This window comes from Elephantulus edwardii, unplaced genomic scaffold (assembly GCF_000299155.1).
Source record: "Elephantulus edwardii isolate Elephantulus edwardi_28Jun2011 unplaced genomic scaffold, EleEdw1.0 scaffold00159, whole genome shotgun sequence".
Lineage (NCBI taxonomy): Eukaryota > Metazoa > Chordata > Mammalia > Macroscelidea > Macroscelididae > Elephantulus > Elephantulus edwardii.
In genome coordinates, this window is record NW_006399909.1 from 3364501 (window position 1) to 3386367 (window position 21867).

At 38.2% G+C, this 21867-nt stretch overlaps 1 protein-coding gene across 1 annotated transcript in view; it reads left to right on the plus strand.

The window, feature by feature from the left end:
* Nucleotides 1-268: 268 nt before the first annotated feature.
* Nucleotides 269-21867, plus strand: part of CDH12 (cadherin 12, type 2 (N-cadherin 2)) — an 851782-nt gene continuing 830183 nt past the window's right edge. The window contains exon 1 of the mRNA XM_006895122.1: nucleotides 269-537. The gene's annotated coding sequence lies outside the window, so the exon portion shown is untranslated. The remainder of the gene's footprint in view (nucleotides 538-21867) is intronic.

Below are 21867 nucleotides of genomic sequence, written 5' to 3' on the forward strand. Positions count from 1 at the left end.
AGCCCGGCAAGGGAAAGCACATTTGTTTAAGTCCTTTGATGGCTGTAACACCGTGGCTAATCTCTTTGCAAATTATAGCCCTTCTTGGAGTGCATCCATCAGGCTGGAAAAAGCAAGATTCCCAAGTGGCCCTGGTGCCTTTTCCAATTCCCAGGAGAGCCACCAAGACTCCCTGTGTGCTGCCTGCACACAGGGAGAGGTCCCTGCTAATCAGGTCAATGATTATCGCCCAGCTCCCGGGACATGACAGGAGCCTATCACAGCAGCCAGGGAGCCTCCAAACAGAGCAGGCTCGTGGAGTATCTCCCGTTCAGAAACACCGCTTAGTCCTCATTTACTCCTTGGGAACCTCTGAGGATTTCCGCTTATCTTTTTTTCTCCCCTCAGACAGTGAGGAGCTCAACATAAACAGCAAAGAAAAGAAGCCCAGGATGCAGCGACTCGGAGGGTGTTGATTGAAAACTTCGCTCTCCCCACCCCATTCACGGCTGATTTGACTGATTTCTCAGCTCCTTCACAGAGAATATTTCAATTAAGGTAAGGCTGCTTTATCTGGGTGGCTGCGTCGCACGGGGGTTTCAGCATTGAAAGTTCGAAATGACTGAACTGACATTCTGCACTGCAGTAAGTGACTGTTTATGTCAGGAAAAGGCTGAGTTTATAAGCAAGTGTCCTAGAATGAAAGCCTGCAATGAGAGGATAATGGCATTTCCAGGCAATGTCTTAGGAAATAGCATCATTTTGACTTGCAGCAGAGGAAATAAAAGGGGCAGAGCAAAGAGAGCTAATTTCTTATTTTACCTTTTTAATGATCTATTTAGAGGATTGTGCAGCAAGAAGGTAACTTGATTTCGATGGGAGTGTTTTGTTGATGCCATACGGTGAAAGGTTTAAGCCTGAAAGCTTCAAAGTTAAATTGAATGGGAAGAAAAATTGGCAGAGAAGAGTTGAGGTTTTGTGCATTTTCCACTTTTGGACTATTCCTAAGCTCCCTCTGGGTTAAAGGATTTAGCTCTAAATCCCAGTATATTTTCTTAGTGTCCACTGAGAAATTAAAATTTAAATTGAGAGCATTTTGGAGGCAACTTTTCAAGAACAATTAATCCAGAAGAACTAAGATATCCTTGACCAGATTTAAAGAGGAAAGATAGGTTCTTCTTATAAGGTGGATGATAAGAAAGTAACAAAGATTCAATGCTTCCAAAAATTCTTCTTTTTGAAAACAAAACTGTTTCATAATGTTTAAAGTTACATATTCATAGCATCTTGGACTTTTGTGTTGGAAGTTGTTCTTTGTTATGATGCTATAGGGATTGGAACCTGCATCATATAGTTTTTGCTAATATAAACTAACTGGCACCTATTATGTCTTCCATATCCATTTTGTATAAGTTTGTGAAACATAGAGACTTTGATAACTATTTTCCCAGGGTTTAATTTGATTCTCTAAACTTTTTCTCCTCTACTTTACTTTGCATATGTTAATATAGTCTGAAAGTTTGAACCCACCCTGGGTTAAATTTCTGGGTAATCAAGACCAGTAAACTGATTCATTCCATGTGATACTATATGACCAGTTGATTAATACTCTGTACCCATGAAGAACCATAACCACTTATCATAGCCCACTTCAATGGTGAAATGATTTCCAAAAATTGCAACAAACATTTAAAAATATAATTACATGTTGTTACAGGCCACTAAAAGGACTCTGAGCTAACTATCATTTGTAACACGGAAAGCGTAATGTAAATGTCACAGCTGCCTCTGTGTAAAGATTTATAATGAGGTTGTAAATGTGTTTTTTAGAGGGAGCACTCCTGTTTCATGAAATGTTGATTCCGCCTTGTTCCCATGTATTTCCTGAGGTGGGACATTTCATCTAGATGGAGAACACTGCTTATATTAATTGGCTATCTTTTGGAAATTCTCTGGAGAGCTTTTCAGCCTGAAGTTGATGTTATTGCCTAGCCCACAGGAATAAAATATTTTCAGACGTCCCATAGGCGCTGAGGTATATACTTGCTGTGTTTTCTGTATGTTTTCAGTTCAAGCCTGAAGACTTTGGCTGACCTCTCAGGCACTGAGACCAAGTCTCTTCTCTGGGGAAAAGGTTTCTCAGCTGACTCAAACTGAGAGAAGAGTTTGTTGAGACTACAGTTATACCCACTGCTGCTTTAGCTTTTTTCCTTAAAGCAGACTGGGCAAACAAGAAGTGACAACAATCCCCAAACAAGGTTCAGTTGTCACAAACATACAACAAATAGTAACAAACTGCTGAAAACATCTCTTTCTGATCTTATGTCAAGTTCAAAATGAATGTAAAAGTTCAGTGAGCAAACTTTAATAGGATGTGTTTAGGATCATAAAAGGACATGTTTAATCCATAGGGAAGTATATAAATTTGAACAAATGAAGTCAATTGTAGTATATACTTAACATTTTTAGAAAGCATAGTTATTATTGCTACTGCTGCTGCTATTGATGTTTCCATAGTTTACATGTCACAAATTGCTAAGAGACCAGAGATAGTCTTGGGTAGAAATTCTTGTTGAAGTCAATTACCAGTAAGATCTATCGATGGAACTGGGAGTTATTCATTTTGGGTAATACCAGTCCTTGTCCTTCAGTCTTCCTGTTTTTTTTTTCTGCTCAAATGTTCTATTAGCCACCAATATCACAATAAAAGTTTAGGTTCTGTATTAGTTGTTGTTGCGTGCTGTCAAGTCACTTGCTACTCATAGCAACCCTATGTACAACAGCCTTAAACCCTGTGATAACTTTATTGTCTTGGACACACCAACCCGATCCTCATTACCCCAGTCACTGCATCAGTCCATCTCATCGAGGGTCTTCCTCTCCTATGCCATTTCTCCATCTTTTGCTTTCTTTCATTTGGCTGTAATCTAGTCTTTCAATGAGTTCAGAAACATTTTCTGAAGTAAATTCATGTAGAGCTGACAATTTCAAAAAGTATATTATTAAAAATATGTTGTTGTTGTTGTGTACCGTCAAGTCAGAACCAACCCATAACTGACCCTCGGGCAGGAGGAAATTGCCTATCGTTCTCCTGGGGAGCAGCTGGTGGTCTTGAACTGCGTGCCTTCGGGATTGCAGCACAGCTTCTTGTCACTAGGCCACCAGAGCTGTTACATCTTGCTAAAACATATTTCAAGATTTACAGTCTGTTCATCAACATGTGCCATTATATTTATTAAAAGACAATGGAGTAAGATAGTACCAAACAGTATTTTGTATGTCTCCCAAATGCCAGATACAAATGGGGATATAAACTTCACAGGTTCATATATGCACGTGAAGGATATACTACACAGGAATAATATTATCTAATCAACATGGTAAAGGGGAGGTTGCTTATCCCCATTGCCCAGATGAGAGGATGAAGCCTTTGAGAGGCTATTGTAACTGGCTCAAGTCCACATCTGTCATTTATATTCAGTTAAGACTATGTCATATGTTATTTTCATGTCACACTCAACATTAAGCATGTTCCTCAATAAGGAAATCGTATTACCTTCAAAATAATTTCTTACTTCAAAAATAACTCTGGGCCTACTTAAGGTAATAATTTCATAAATTCCAGAGCCATCCTTTATTGAAACAAACTTTCTTTCTTTGTGTTTCTGAAAGGGTTTAGTTCCTGGTTCTTTGCTTGGGTCTCACTCTGATTTCCACTGACAGGAAAAAACACTAGCATCTTGGTAATCACTATTGAACTTTAGTATCTTAAATGTGCACGCAGTCCCGGGGTTACAAACGAGATCTCTTACAAGATGTGGCGGTAAGAATTTGTGAGCAAGCTGGAACAGGCACATGAGATTCTCCTTAGCCTCACGTTAATGCAGGACAATTCTCACAGCTTTTCCAAACTCCGTGTACTTTCAAAAGTACATGTGCAGTAAGTATAAATGTGAATGCAACGAGGCTATTCACTTTGTATCACTTCAATGTTTCAAAGTCAGGACAAATTTAAGTAACATGAAGGTCAAGTAGAGCTCTGGAAAGACAACAGATTGTTTATTTGTTAACAGAACCGCCAGCAGTTCAAACCCAGTGTCAAATCCGTGGAAGTAAAATGAAACAATCTGCTTCTGTAAAGACTGACAGACTTTGAAATTGGATGGGGGCAGTTCCACCCTGTCCTGCAGGTCTCATGAGTCAGGATTAACTCCTCAGCAGTGGGTAGACATGACAAGTAGGATGTGTCCATACTATTCAGAACCCAGAAAATGCCCAAGAATATCTTTCCAAGATGGATTTACTCATTCAGGCTAAATTAAATAAAATACAAAGGCAGCATTTCAATGGCACTTAAATCCAGAAGATATTGAAAGAAAGGGACCAATCCAAGGTAGGAAAGGGAAATTTTCATATTATGGATGAAAGACATTCGTGAGAGAAAAGATTGAGAAACTAACATTCAGAATTGAATGTTGGAAGGCAGAGTTAAAATATGTAAATGCACAGAGATGCCTGCATGTAAATCTACAGAAATGTACACATATAGGAGTTGGTGAAAAATACTGGATATACTAGGGACTGCCAAAAGAGAAACAAGCCTGTCTTGGAGAAAGTACAACCACGATACCACTTAGAAGTAAGGAGAGTGGAACTTCGTCTTGCATTGGGCATGTTGTCAAAAGAGGCCGGTGATTGGGAAAAGAATAATGATGCTTGGAAAAGTAGAGGGTCTGGAAAAGGGAAATGTATTCGCTTGATGAGTGCAACAATCAGTTTGAACATGGGGGAGATTATAAGGATGGTGCAGGATGGAGAATGATTTCAGTCTATTGTTCTTAATATGTCTATGAGCCTTAATAGAGATAACAGCAGTTAACAGAAAAACACATGTACACACACAAAAAGGAACCTTAGTGTCACAGTGCATTACTTATTAGGCTGTTAATCAAAATGTTGATGGTTGTAGAATGAGTATAAGGATGGGGGGTAGAAGCAGAGCGATGAGCATGTGGGGGGAAGGGGAATTAATCATGGGGTGGTACAATCTGATGGGGGAGGTGAGGGACACTGGAAGAATCTGTTCTGAAATATGATATATTTGAATTTTGTAAATAAACTAGGACAATAATAAAAAAAAAGTAATAATAAAAAGTGTTGATGGTTCAAATGCACTAGGTGCTCCACGGGAAAAAGATGAGCCTAAGAAACCCAGTACAGGGTCCTTACCAGTCAGAATCCACTTAATGTCTGTGCAATTTTTTGCTCTATTTGTATTTGTATGCAAACATTTGCTATAGCTAATTATGTTGACATGGTGCCAATAGTTTCCAAACTAAAATTCAATCCATTTTTTATGATGCAAAGAAAAGTATATAATATTAAGGTTGACAGGTAAAATGTATGACAAGGTTATCCAGAGATATGCTGAGAGAAAAACTTAAAGTTGCTTCCATGACTCTGAGATGAGTTCCTACATGCCCCCAAGGCTGTGAGGAGATGGCATCACCTCAAGCTCACTTCTCTCAAGTCAGGCGTGACTCATAGTGACCCTCTATCATGTTGCAACAGGAGATTGACCAGTGGCTTCAACACTGATGCGAAACATGGTTCTTGAAATTAAAGATGCTAACAATATAGCAGATTTGTATATCAATAGATAGATAGATAGATAAAGTTTGTATAAGCCCACATACACATACACACATACAAATAATGAGGTTAAATCCATGTGAAATTATTCATTACAGATCACTAAGTAAATATAAGTATGTCTGTACTTACCTTGCTTACTGGGAATTCTGTCCCTGTCAGGGATTGTAAATTTGAAAAGTTTTTGCTTTTTATAGGAAGGTGCAGTAAGTTTGGCAGAAATACAGGTGACAATCATACCTAGAAGCAGAGTCCTTGCTATAATGAAATAATGTGAATTTTTTTTTCACTGTAGTGATAAACAAGCACAAGAAAGGGCTTGCTTCCCTTTTTACTGGGTGATCAGGTACTGCTATCAGGAAGGAAAGGAGGTTAATTACCTCAGGTCAATTAGACAAGCAACCCATTTCAAACTTACCATTAGGGCTAAGTACAAGTAGGAAGGAGTGCTCTCTTGGGTCAGAGTCAGGAGTGATCTTCCAACTCACTAAGAGTAAAAATAAGTCCAAGACACACAACAGCATACAGTCCTGAAATGTCTTCTCATTTCCTCCCTTTTCTTGATGATTTCAGTCCTAATCATCTTCGTTTCTTAAAGCTAAAAGAATAGAATTGACTGTTCCTCTTATCAATTCCCAGTTTGGGCAGACAATGGATGGGGCAGTTGTTTCTAGAAATTCCATGCGCAAGTCCAGCTACCTCAGTTTGAATTTCACTTAGAGAATATTTGCTGGCTCTTTGGCCTTGGTTAAGTCCATTAACCCTTCTCTGTATGTTCATTAAGATGGGTTTAATGATAGTACCTGTGCCATATATCTACGCTGAAGGAAATAACGAAGATAGTTAATATAACACAGTTACCAGTGCGTAGATAGATGCTCAAGAATTACATAGCTCACTACCCACTTAGGACTCATAACCACCTTCCATTGGGTTTCTCAGGCTATAAATCTTAATGAGAGGATAATGTTCATCTTTCACCATCAGAGCTACAAGTGGATCCAAGACACCAGCTATATAAATTTATTCACTGTTGTTGTTGTTAAGTGCCGTCGAGTTGTAGGCAACTCATAGTGACCTTACGAATGAAAGTCCTCAGCACTTGTATGACTTTCGTCCTTTCTCCAGTTTCATAGGGTTTCCGGAGGCAAGCTATTACGGAAGTGGATGCCACTCCTGCTTCCAAGCTTGTTTTAATCAGGGAGCTTCACTAAACACTATCCACAATGGGCAACCCTTCTTGCATTTCACTCAATCAGTGTCAGTGCTCAGCTCCACAGTGACTCACTAGATGGACTAATTCTCTAGGTTTCCTCCAAGAAATGAAAGATTGTTAATGTACCTTTCTGATAAACAGGAGATCCTGGGTTTAAAGTGCAGTGGTGTCTCGGTTAACAAAAAGCTACAAAAATAGCTTTTATTATTGTGGAAATAATTGATTTCCTTTCATTTGGAAGGTACTTTCTCCTACCTCTTTCATGTGATTGTTACTAAACATATTCATCTGAAGAGAAATCCGATGGTAAAAGCAGGAGTGGCGTCCACTTCGTAAACAACTTGCCTCTGGAAACTCTATGAATTTTGATAATTGTAGATAGTTATAGAAAAGCTTCAGGCATTTTGTTCATAGGGTCGCTATGAGTCAGGCTTATGCTTGACTTGACAGCAATCAACAACAACAACAACAATAACAAGTACCTAGGAAACTGCATTAACCCAAAGACTGCCCCTCTGTTGTGGTTTGAATCCCTCCATTGCTCCTTAGAGAAAGATAGGCACTCTCCTACCAAACGATTTATGGCCTCAGGAACTCGAGGGAAGAGCAGCTGTGAGTCACGTGATGAGCTGGAGTTTGAGGTTTTATCAAGGAAACCTGCTATTACTTCCTCACCTTTTTAACCAATAAAGGAAAAAGAACATCTATCCACTCTCCTTACCAGTAATGCACACTTGGATTTTATCAACAGCACCTGGATCCCTTTTCAGACACTGTGTTTTTAAATCGGTACAGGAGAATTTTAGAAGCATACCTAAAACATGTGTGGTGTTGTTGTTAGGTGTCATTGAGTCGAGCACGATTCATAGTGAGCCTGTGAACCACAGCTCTGAACCCTGTCCTATCCTGTGCCAGCCTTGTCATCTTTGACACTCTTGAGCCCATTGCTGCAGCCACTGTACTTGTCCCTTTTGTTGAAGGTCTTTCTTTCACTGATGCTCCACATTTCCAAGCCTGATGCTTCTTTCCAAGGGATAAATCACACTTAGCCACATGCCTAAACCACGTGAGACAAAGCTTTGCCTCCAAGGAACATTCTGGTTTCACTTTCTCTGAATCATATTTGCTGGGTTTTTTGGCAGTCCATACGATGTATCAAAATTATTGCATATTTCTTAAAGAAAAAGACATAAATAGGCATTGAGGGGATCCTTCTTAATGTTCACAGTGGAATAAAATAGTAATGAAATAAATTCCTTTGTTTCTTAAGTATGTTGACAGAAAGGGGGGAAAAAACACCCTCAAAAATATCTGGTTCCTTTTGGTCACTGATAATTGCCAACCTGATCTGTTTTTAGAGACGTGAGAAAAATACAAACTCATGGGCCAGTGTAGTTTCCTGACCTTCTATAGGAATTCAGGTATAGCCATTAATTTTTGATTGTCTGTGGAAGACCTTCAGTGAGATGAATTGACTTAGTGAGTGCAGCCCTAGACTCAATGATTGTATCAGACATGATAAGAATGACATAGAATAGAGCATTCAGATTTTTTCCCCCATAGGGTCACTATGAATTCTACGCACTTCTAAACAACATGCCTCCGGAAACTCTATGGACTTGGAGAAACAATGATAGTTATAGAAAGACTTCAGGTCTTTTGTTCAGGGGTCGCAAAGAGTCATGCTTGATTCCATGGCAATCAACAATAACAACAGCAATAATAACAACACCATGCAGGTTCCAAAGGCAGAGTTAAATCATTTCAAGAAGAGATCACAGGGTCTACAAAATAACAAAATGTATACTGTATAGCCTTTTTTGAAAAAGTCTACGACCTTCATTTTAGTAGTGGGCTGGTACTAAGGTGAAGCTGATCCGAGCTGGGCTATTTGCAGTTGTTTCAAATGCATCTGAAAGTTGGGTGATGAGTAAGAACAACTGAAGAAGAATGTCTGCTTTTGGATTCAGGTGTTAAAGAAGAGTATTGCATTTACATCAATGATTTATTTTGTTAAGTGTGGACCATATATTGCTTAACACGTTGCTATACACTTTTAATTTCACTACCGTGCTTAGACACACATTTTTTTTTCCATGTAAGCCATCATTTGCAGCAACATGTTAAATTACCCAACCAAATTTCAAGGAAATGTGATCTCTACGCTGCCAGATATGCAGAAAAGATTTCATATTTTTCAGGAAGTAAAATGAGGGTACTCCTTAGAAGCAAAGGCAGTGAGACTTCATCTTAAATACATAGGGCCTTCCAATAGGGAATTCCAAAATCTCTGTAGATGTTCATTGAAATGAAAAATAAACAAACTAAATTAATAAAAATTTAAAAAATAAAAAAAAATACATAGGGCCTATGTCAGGAAGAACCGGTCCTTGGAATAAATATCATTTTGGGAAAGATGGAAAATCATAGCTACACTAATTTGACCATGTTACTCTTACTTTAGACATGCACCTTTTAGTTTTCCCATCATATTTAAGATATTATTCAAACTTTATTTTTTTATTATAAAACATTTGTTGTGATGCTGAACATTTGAAAGTTGAGAATGTGACCTTGTTGGAAATAGTGCCTGTCAAGATATTTTGAGCTGAGATCCCACTAGAGTAGAAAAAGCACAAACCCCATTCAAGTGTTGTCCTTTGTTAATGAGACAATTATTGTAAAAATAGAAGGGTCACTAGTAAGATATGCACAGAATGCAAAGACAGAAGGGGAAAGAAGATGGGGCCCGAGAATGAATAGGGGGTGGATTCTTGAGATTGCAGAATTTAGTGGAGAGGAAGGGATGGGATGAAGGAATTAGGAAAGATCCAATAGGGACCTGAAAAGGTAGGATAATAATTGTGGGCATGGATCAGTGGTGATTAATTTTATAAAACACAATGTATGGAAATGAATATCTGAACACAAAGTGAATAGAGAAATCTGTGAAATAGTGCACATAAGTGAAATACAATGTATACAAACTAGGTATGCAAACCAATATAAAAATATTAAAAAAAGAAAAACAAAACAGATGTGCAGGTGCATATTTAAAGGAAGTGAATGCCACTCCTGCTTCCAAACCTGTCATAGAATGGTATTGGTTGAGTTGCCTGTGATGAATAGCAACCCAATGTACAACAGCTCTGAACCTTTCCTTGTTCTGATCCAGTCTCACTAATTCCGGCATGCCAACCCCCATCACCCCAGTTTGATGGAGTGCAGTTGTTAATTATTTCCTCTTGCTTGGATCCACAATCAGTGCTCTTGGCACCAGCAGTCAGGAAATCAAAAGACAAGTTGCCATGGAAAGATTTACTTTCCCATATCTCTCCATAGAGCTAAAGAACAATGATGTCAGTCTAGAGACCAAGTGTGACTAATCCAGACCATTGCCTTTTTAATTGTTTGCTATGCATTGAGAACTGGACAATATATACAGATGACAGTAAAAGAATCAATGTCTGTGAGTTATATTACTGTAGGTGAGTTTTGAACACACCGTGGACTATCAAGAGAACAAACAGATCTGTCCTAGAAAGGGTGAAACCAGTTTGCTTCTTGGAGGCAAGGATTTTAAAGCTCCATTTCACATACTTTGGACACGTGGCCAGGAGGGACCAGTCCTTGGAGAAAGACATCATGCTCAGAAGGGTGGAGGGCAACTGATAAGAGAAAGATGCTGGATGAGATGGATTGAAATACAGTGACTGTGGTAATGGGGTCAAATGTGTCAAAGATGGTGAAGCCCTTGTTGAGGGAGGATAGGGCAAGGATCATGGGTCGTAGTCGACTGGGGCACATAACAACCTGTAGTAAATAGGGCAAGGTTTTGATCTCTTCTTCATAAGGTCACTACAAGTTGTAGAAAACACACTAGAACTTAACTACAACAAAACCAACAACTCTTACAAGAATATTAGGAAACTAAGTCCCAGTGCTCTTTTCCTGTGCCATCTAACCCCAGCAGTCTACAATGCAACCAAGAGCAAGTTAGTTTGGCCCCTTGTCTCTGATCTTTAGTATCTGATGTATGTTGCACTTCATTGACTTTTCTAGTTGATGTTCACATCCCTTTAAAATAACATAAAATGTCATTCAGTCTAGATATTTTCTACCCCTTACCAGTCTCTTCGAAATGCCTCTCCTATTGGCTTCAACATAGTCTCTGGGGGGGACGTATGAGCATGATCAGATGTTCACTGAATGGTTGGATATTTAAGTCCACCAGTGGAACCTTGAAAGTAAGATCTGGAGCTCTGCTTCTAAAATAACTAGCCATTGAACGTACTATGGAGTAGTGTTCTGAGCTAATACATGTGAGTTACTCTGTAGCAACTGGTACAGTTGTACTGACTTCCATACCATACTGGTCACAGACTTCAATATAATGTCTAATACTACTGGCTCCTAAACTCCTTGATAGCCTGCCTGGCTCATTTACCGCTCTATCCCTGGTATTAGAAACTAACAAATGCCAATCTGATGTAAAAGTAAAACCAAAAATGAACCAGGTAATCTTCTCTGAATGAAGAAGACCCATAATTTATTTATAAACCAGAGTTTCTTCCTTCTGCTTGGACAGTTAAATTCCTGTGACCTAAGCAGAATTTCAATCTTCAATGTCCCTTCCATAAAATTTTTAAAATGTAAAGGGGGACAAAAAACAAACCCACCATTTAATAACAATTCTATGAATTGATAAAATCAGCTCGACTCTAAATAATAAGTTATGTTAAATGTCTTTCATGCATCACATCCACCATGTGTACTATGTAGATAATCTTGTTCTCTAATGAGCTTCAGAAATTGTTCACTCACGTTTAATAAAGGTCACCTGTTTTCAATCCCTCTTTTCTATGTAATAACTGGGTGACATTTCTCACCTATTTGTGATCAAAGACCACACATATTGTACTTCACCAGGGCCTTCTCCTTAAAATTATTACTCCTCTTTGCTTCTTTCATAACTAAATAATATTTAATGCAAGAGAACTGTGCTAATTCTTGTTCTAATCCTCAGAAGATGAATAAATTATAAAGCAAACAACAGAAATTAGTAATACCTGAAGATGGGTAGTCAAAAGCTCATCTTGAGTGGATATAATCTTATCTCTCGTGGTTAAGGGATGATGATTACACTGTGATTTTTAATATCATAATTAAACTGTATTTTATTACTTGTCCCTTATATGGTGTGAGGTGAAGTGCTCTAAAAATCAATATGGAGTAAACAACAGCATTAATACTGGAAAGTATTTCTCTCACAGATATTTAGAAGCAATCTTCCCTGGAACTATAATCCCCACAAGGAAATTGCAGTCCTTGCAGAAACACAATTTGGGTCATCTGGGTCTAAGTCTCTAGATTTTTCTACAAGCCTTCACAAGGCACAAATGACATTTTAAATAGCTTGTCAGGAAAAGAAGTGATTTTTAATGCAGATCCACCAAATATAATGTGTTTTTAACAGGGCCCCCAAAGGCAAATATCTGAAAGGCAGAAGGAAACACAATACTAAGATAAATGTTGTGACTAGTGTCAAAAGAGGAACTTAATATAAAGATAATGGAGAAATATATCTTTTCAGAGAGAAAAAAAATGAATAAACAGTTTTAATATCCCACAATTTTCCATCTACTCAGATATATAATTAGACAACAGCATTTGTTTTTTTCTTCTAACTTGATTCTAAGCTTTATATTTTGTTTTGTTTTTAAGATATTTCGGGGGAAAAGGTACACAAAATTGGGGTCTGATCTGCAGACATGAGAAGAGAAGCTCAACACTGAGTGAAGCAACAGGGAGTGTGCCTAGATCTCTAACTCAGAGTTTCAGAGAGACAATCAAAGGGTCCCAGTGATTCCTTCCACAATGTAAAGTCTGTTGTGTGATACTGGCTCATGTTACACTTAGTCTAATGACGACAAACATCTCAAATAAAAAATCCCCTCATTATTGGAGAGGCAATTCAAATTTATATATCAGCATTATAAGGTTTTCTTGTCTATAATCTTTATGAAAGTACATAATTAGATAATTTTTTCACAACATCACTGGATAGATTTGAACTACCAACTTTTACGTTAGCAGTACAGTGCAAACTAATTGCACCATCTAAAAGCCTTGACCTACATATAGATGTATAAACATGCCAACCGTCTCCTGTAGTTACTTTCTTAAAGCTTGTTCTGAGCCCAATTCCTCCAGACCCCTGTTTCATCTAATCCTTAAACCCAAACAGCTGTGTACTGATAGAAATAAGACCTCTTTTGCTCTCTCTTATTTCATTTATCTGTCTGTTATAGAATGAGCTTTGCTAGTGCAAAATTTACAGTAGTGTCTTGTTTAGGAGATTTGGTGGTTCTTATTTGAAAATACCAGTTAAAATGCCCTGTTTTCTAAAGTAACTCATTCATTTCTTAGAAATATCTGACAGGGAAAAATGGTCTCTTAAACAGAATTTTGTACACATTGATACAGAATTCATCATCATTGTTTTTGTCAAGATGTGTTATCAAGTAAATCCTAACTCAGTATCAATATTCTATGAAAGAGAAATAGCATCTATAGAATATTCTTGACTGTAATTTTTACAGGAGTAGATTACTGGGTCTTTTCTCTTTCTCAGCTCTTGATAGTTTTGAAACACAGACCTTTTGGTTTGCAGATAAGTACTTAACCATTGAACCAGGGTGGCTTCTTAGATCAAATCTTAGAATCATATATTGCCATTGTTGCTGTTGTTGCTGTTGTTGTGTCCCACTGAGTCAGAACTGACTTGTATGTAGCTAACTATCCGGTGGGTTTTCAAAGGTGGTTAATCACAAGGGAGCAGCTTGCCCATCCTCCTGTGGAGAAATTGTTGAATTCGAACCATATGCCTTCCAGATTCCGTCACAGCTTCTTGCCACTAGGCTACCAGAGCTCCCTAGAATCACATATATCAATTATTAGTTCTTATACTGCCTTCAAAGCTTTGAAAGTTGATTATAAATTAATAAAAAATTAATAAATACAATAAAATTATTCCATAAAACAGCATTCTTTTTTGAAATTATTATAAAATTTTATTAGTTTTAATGAACATTTATAGAGATTTTGGGTTTTCATTCATTCATTGTTGCACAGTTTTCTCTACCCTTCTCCCCAGTTCGTTCTTCTTCCCTCCCCCCTGAATGTCTGTTTTAATTGTCCAATTGCCACAGTGCTTGTCAAAGCCAGTTCTGATTAATCTCCTTTGTCAGTGTGTCCTTTGCCATTCCCTATCACTCCTCCCCGAGAAAGACTTCACCCTGATCCATAAGGAAAAGGGAATGGCGTATTCTCTTAGCTACTTCCTGCTGAAAAGGGACGCTGTAGGTTTCAGGGTGAAGATCTTCTCTCACTACTCTAAAGGGCCCCTTTGGCAGTAGGAAACACATAGACTATTATAGAGATTGATTTTGGAATTTGGATGCACTGTTATCAATTGTGTTTAGCCGTAAATGTTCATATCCTTGAAGATGTATCATGGAAGTGTTGTTGCCTAGAAGACACAAATTTAACTAACAAGTTAAAAGTACATGAGTCAAAAATTAAAAAAGCAATAATATTCCGAGTAGAGGTTCTAATAGTGGCACAGATCAAGTTACAGAGGGAAGGTAGTTTTTACAATAAAAGGCCTATAGACTAGCACTTTGTTCTTAATCATACAATCTAACCCTCACAAATTTGTGATTTGTCTAAAATCAGGCCTGATCATACACATCATTCCTAGAGGGATACTTAGGACATGTTGGTTAATTCAAAAAGCCGTTTTTTCCTTCTCTGACCACATGCTAAAATGAAAGCATTTATTTACTTATTAACTTGCTTTACCAAAATGTCATTATTGCCTGAGTTGGTAAAAGTTTCAAAATTTTCAGATTTTGAATATAAATATTAAGTGGTGTCAAATACAAATCACAAAAAAAAAGGACATTTAATAACCGAAGGTATTTTCCCCACATACAGTCATTACTAAAAAGAAGTCTTCAGAATTAGCCTTGAATTTTGTCTGTAAATTTATTGCTGAATGGAAAAGTAATACTGTTGGAGTGGTACTGTTGTTGTTACTGTTGAATACCATCAAGTCAACTAGAAATACTAAAGATCCTAAGAACATATCTAAGCCTTGCCCTACTCTGTACAACCTTTATAATCTCAGATATGCCGGAACCCATAATCACAGTCACTATGCCAATCCAGGTGTTGGAGGTCTTCTCTTTTTTCTGACCCTCCACTTTTCCCAGCATGACACCTTTTCCCAAGATCTACTGTCGCTATGAGTAGCAAGCGCCTCAACGGCACATATCAACAACAACTGTCTCCTCACAACATTTGTGGCAATTTCACCTCAGAAAGTATGTGACATGAAGTTTCATCATCTTTGCCTCTAAGGAGCACCTTGGTTGCATTTCCTCGCAGATTGAATGATTTTGGTTTGAGGTGTTTGTTCCCCCCCCCCCCCATGAGAGTCCTCGGGATATTCCATATTCTTCTTCAATATCACAGTTCAAAGACATCCATTCTTTTTTTGTGTCATTCTTGTTTACTGTCCAACATTCAGATACACATGAAGCAATTCAAGAGACAAAAGCTTGAATCAGGTAGATCTTAGTCTTTGAATTGACATCTGCGCACATTAGTTCATTAGACAGGCCCTTGATAACCTATTTTCCCAATGTAATCTGTCTTGATTTTTTGGCTATGGGTACATGGAATACAAGTAAAATGAAATTGTTCAAGGTTTCGATCTTATTTTTTAAAAACCATGTTGTTGCCTATTGGTACAATGAAGAGGATTTTAATTTTTTTAACATTGAGATGCAACCTGTATTGAAGTCTGTAGTCTTAAATCTCGTGGAAGAGGTGACCTCTTTACTTTTGGCAAACAAAGTTGTCACTAGTATAATGCCACATTCTTTTCTGTATCATTCAGCTTCTTGACTTATTTGCTAAACATGTAGATTGAATAGGTTTGATGAAAGGATACAACCCTGATGAACACCTTTTCTGATTTTACCCTGCCATGCTCCCTGGCTCTGGTTGGATAACAGTTTCTTCATCTATGTATAGGTTTCACAGGAGCATAATGAAGTGTTGTAGGTTTCCTATTTTCAATTTTAATCTTACCTTGCTATGATCCATACTGTTAGGTGTCTTCTTTTCTGGTTGTTTTTACTTTTGGCCAAGATCCACCTGGCACAAGCAATGGTATTCCTGTGTCGTGATGTCTTTTGAGTTCACCTTAAATTTCTGACAGTATCCCAATGATGTACTGTTCGATCCATTTTAAAATAATCTTCAGTAATATTTTACTTGCATGTTATATTAATGATTATATGCTTTATAATATTTAGATTCAACTATGGATCTCTTTCAGTCAGATGGCATGTTAGCTGTCTTTCAAATTTCTTGTTGTGTGTTGGTGACCATGTCCATTGAAACATGTCAATTGGTATTGTATAAATTCCTGGGCATTAATTTTTTCCAGTGCTAACAGTGCAGTTTTAAATTTTTTCCTCTATTATAATTCTTTCTTGATTACACAGTACTTCCTAAAATATTTCAGCGTCACATAACTCATTTTGTTATAATGACTATATATTCCTTCCATCTTCTTTTGATGCTTCCTACATCATTTAATATGTAGAAAGTAAGTACAGCAACTCATGGCTTAAATTTTTTTCAGTTCTTTTAGCTTGAGAAATGCTGTGTGGTTTGGTTTTCTAACTTCAGACCTTGTAACATTTTATTCTTGAGAAGCCCTTTGGAATCTTCTGTTCTACGTAAATATTTCTTCCCTTTGGGTTTTTTTTTCTTTATTCAGGACTTTTAAAATTTATTTTAATTCATCAACAACCTGCATTATGCAGATGACACAATCCTGCTTGCTGAAACTGAGGAGGACCTGAAGCGCTTGCTGCAGAATGTCAAGGACTACAGCCTCCTATAAGGATGGAAGCTCAACATCAAAAGAACAAAGATTTTCACCCCTGGGCCAACTGGCAGCATCAGTATGGATGGTGAAGAGATTGAGATAGTTAACAGTTTTAGTTTACTTGGCTCCACAATCAACACTCTTGGTAATAGCAGCCAGGAAATCAAGAGACGAATTGCATTGGGAAAGTCAGCTGTGAGGGACCTCTGAAGAGTACTGAAGAGAACTACATCAGGCTGGAGACTAAGGTGCACCTGATCCAGGCTATAGTCTTTGCAGTTCTGTGCTATGCATCAGAGAGTTGGACAGTGAATAGGGATGATAGAAGGAGTATTGATGCCTTTAAGCTGTGGTGCTGGAGAAGAGTGTTGGCTATACCATGGACTACTAGGAGAACAAACAGGTTTGTCCTGGAGAAGGTGAAGCCAGAATGCTCCTTGGAGTCAAGGATTCTGAAGCTTTGTTTGACATACTTTGGGCATGTTGGAAGGAGGGACTGGTCCTTGGAGAGGGACATCATGTTTGGCAGAATGGAGGGGTGGCGAAGAAGAAGAAGACCCTTGATGAGATGGATTGACTCTGTGACTGAAGCAGTGGGAATGAGTGTGTTTGACACGGTGAGGTTGGCACAGGATAGAACAGCATATAGAGCTCTTGTACATAGGGTCGCTATGAGTCTCAAGCCGATGGCACATAACAACAAAAAAAATATACATTTTGTTTTATAATATTAATTACAATAAATCAAAGTCTTTTATCATAACATCAAACCCTCATTTTCGCTGTTCCTTGCTTATCTCTTCACCCCACCCATCCATCCACTAATATTTGAGGCCCGATCATTTTTCCTCTTCTAATGTTCTCTTCCTCTCTCCTACTTTTCTTCCTCTGAATTTGGTCTTTCTACATTCTAGTGCAATTTTCAGTCTCTTCTGACATCCGTTTTAATAATTTCATTCTTTCCTGTCTTTAAAATAACATTGCGTTTTCTTCTTGTAGTCCTTTATGCTATCCCATTACTCATCTGGTCTTCAATCATTAGTATCCAATGTATCAACTATATTCTTGACAGGGTTTTAAAGTTCAGATGAATTTTTAAAATTCAATTCAAGGTCATATTTTGTTCTGTGGACATTTTTCTTATTTTCTTCAAATTCAATTTAAATTTGCACATGAATAATTGAAGAGTCTCTTAATCATATGGCCCTTGTCCTTGTTTATCATCACGTTGGAGCAGATATATAACTGACCCATCTGAGTATTTTTAGAGGCAGTAATTGAAGAGAAGATTGTCCATCCTTCTCCCATAAAGCAGCTGGTGACCTTGAACTGTGTTCCTTTGGGATTATAACGCAGCTTCTTGCCTTTAGGCCATCAGAGCTACCTGATCATGTGACTTTTTTTTAAAATATTTCAGTGTTGGTGAATTCTTTTTGGTACAGTGATTGTGTATTCCCTCCATCTTCTTTTCATTCTTCATCAATCATTCAAGAATTTTCGTGTAGTATCTCTCAGTATTGCAACTCAAGGCTTTAATTTGTTTTCAGTTCTTTCAGCTTGAGAAATGCTGAACAAGTTCTTTCTTTTTATTCTTCAACTCTAGGGCTCTGTATATTTCATTATATTGGTTTGCTTTGTCTGCTCAAGCTGCCTTTTGAAATACTCTATCCGCTCTTTTACTTCACCATTTCTTCCATTCCATATTGCCTTTTCCGTGCTCTAGTGAACTTCTTAGAGTCTCCTTCAGGATCCTGAGGACTTGAAACATTTGATCAGAAGATCAAAACAGCCTTCAATATGGATTGCATCTTGCCATCAAGAAAACAAATTTCTCACCATTGAAAAAATAAGCAACTTAAATAGATGGAGAAAAGATTGAAACTGCCAACAACATTTTCTAATTTAGATACACAATCAATAAACGTGGTACAGGTAGTAAAGAGATAAGTAGGCATAGTACACTGGGAAAGTCTGCAATCGGGGATTTTTTTTCAAATTATTGAGTACAAATGAAATTAATTTGAAGACTAAGGTATTCTTGATGCAGACCTTGATCTTTTTAATTTCTTGATTTGCTGCTGAAAGCTGGACAACAAATAAGGATGACAGAATCATTTGCTGCCTTTGACCTGTGGTGTTGGATAGTGAATATCTCATGGACTGCCAAAAGAACAAACAGATATGTCTTAGAGATGGTGCAGACAAAGTGCTTCTTGGAGGCAAGGATGGTGAAGTGCCATCTCACATACTTTAGATATGCTACTAGGAGCGGCTATTCCTTGGACAAGGACATTATGCTTGGAAAGGGGAGGGGATGGCAAAGGAGAGGAAGACCCTCAGCGAGGTGCACTGATGCACTGGCTACAGCAGAGGGCTTGAGTGTGTCAGAGATTGTGAGACTGGCACAGGATAGGAAAAGATTCACATCAGTTGTTTACAAGGTCCTTAACAGTTGGACACCTAATTGAAATAACGATAGCAACAATTGATGAAGGCACATTGGTGGTTTACTGGTAAGGAATTTCACCCCAAAGGCACATGGTTTGAATCAACCAGCTGCCTTAAAGGAGAAAAATTGGAAATATCTTCCTGTGCTACATAGAACCTCTGAAAACTTGCTGGAAGGTCAGCCTATTAGCTGGTTCTAATTTAATAACACATAATAAAAAGAATTAAGGATCTATTCCATAGTCAGCTTCTGGCCTTGTTTTGGCTACTGATAATGAACTTTTCCATTAAATCTTTATACAGGTATGTTCAATCTGATTCCTCTGTATTCTGTCAGATGAGGTCTATGCTTATAGTTACTCTTTACGATTTTCACAAGATGATGTTGTTGTTGTTATGTACCGTCGAGTTGCTTACGACTCATAGTGACCCTATGAACCAACAGCCCTAAACTCTGCTCTGTCCTGTGCCAATCGCACTGTCTCTGACACATCCATCCTGATTATCCCAGTCACTGAATCAATCCACCTCATAGAGGGCCTTCCTCTCCTGCGCCGTCCCTCCGCCCTCCCAAGCATGATGTCCTTCTCCAAGGACTGGTCTTTCCTCACAACATGTCCAAAGTATGTTAGACAGAGCCTCAGAATCCTTCCCTCCAAGGAGCCACCCGGTTTAACCCTTTCCAGGACAAATCTGTTTGTTTTCCTAGCAGTCCATGGTATTCTCAATACTCTTCTCCAGCACCACAGCTCAAAGGCATCAATTCTCCTTCTATCCTCCTTGGTCATTGTCCAACTCTCTGATGAATAACAAGTGATTGCAAAGACCATGGCCTGTATCAGACGCACCTTAGTCTCCAGAGAGACACCATTGCTCTTCAGTACTTTTTAGAGGTCCCTAACAGCAGACTTTCCCATGGCAATGCACCTTTTAATTTGCTGGCTGCTGGTGCCAAGACTGTTGACTGTGGAGCCAAGCAAACTAAAGCTGTGTACATAATTAAATCATTAGATCTACAGCCTCATTTCTGTCATCAAGTCTATTATTTTCCAAATATCAATCCTTGGAATTTGTTTCCAATTTTTACATTCTAGTTACCAAATATTATTAATGGAACTTTACTGCTTATTTACTCAATTTTAAACGGTGGCATTTGGTAGACTCTTCACTTTTTTCTTCTATGCCTTTAGTAGTTTGTTGTTGTTTTGAGGTGCTGTCAAGTCAAGTATAACCCATAGCAACCCCTGTGAACAACAGAGCTGAACCCTGTCCTACCCTGTGCCATCCTCACACGTTCTGACATATTAGAGTCCATTGTGGCAGTCACCGTATCAATCCTCCTAGTGAATGGTCCTCCGCTCCCTCGTGAATCTTCCATTCTTCCTAGCATCATGTCCCTCTCCAAGGAATATCCCCTCCTAGCAACATATGCCCGAAATATACGTGACCAAGCCTCATCATCTTTGACTCCAAAGAGCACACTGGATGTCCCTCTGCAAAAAGGTATGTATTGTTCTTTTGACAGTTCATGGAATGCTCCATGCTCTTCTCTTAACAGCACAGCTCAAAGGCATAAACTCTTCCTCTGCCATCCTTATTCATCATGTGGGGCAACATCATGACACTGGCTTGTATGCATTTTTGTTTGTTTGTTTTTAAGATAATTTCTATTTATTATTCTTTTTGTGTGTGTACTGTCAAATTGGATCTGTTACAGGAGGCAATTGTTCCTCCTTCTTCAGCAGAGCATCTGTTGGATTTGAACTGCGCACCTCTGGGATTGCAGTGCAGTTTCCTGCCACTAGGCCACCAGAGCTCGCCTGTATGCATGTTTTAATAAGAGCTGTATTAACAAGTCTTTCTTGGATGCGTATGGATACCCTCCTATGGCTCACAATATTGTGCTTCAAGACAGATCCTAAAATGTTCTTTTTGCCTATAATTGGAACACTATGTTAACTCAATTTGTCATCCCTGACCTAATAGATTGTGTGATTGTCTGATTCAAAGTGGCCAACACCCCTGCATCACAGCCCACTAATGCCGGGGATGGCAATCTTCATGTATCCCATTTCATTTATTTATAACCTCAACTTTTCCTAGATTCATATTTCATATATTCTATGTTCCAAATTTTAATGGGTGCTTGCAGCTGTTTCTTCTTTTCTTTTTAATGCCTTACAATCTGATGGACTCTATTTCTATTACTGTATTTAACAATCGTCCTTTGTTTTTCATAGGGTTTTCTTTGTTTGTGTTTGGTTTGTTTGTTTTTTTTTAAGAAATGGGGTTGAATGGCCAGCTCTGCTTCTTAGTCTGTCTTAAACTGATCGCCCCCTAAATCCTGTCCACTTTGGGAGACCCGGCTGGAATCTGAAATACTAGTAGTATACCTTTCAGGATCAATAAGCTAAAAGTCACCCTAGTACAACAAACTTGCAAATGAACAAATGGTCTAATTATAAAAGCAAACTATAAACAAGCAAGTGTGTACTTAAATATAGTACAAGCAACAACATGAAAGTCCATACCATCACAATACAGCAAACTGACAGATATATACTGTTCCCATGAGAGAACATAAAAAATGGACAACCATTGTTGT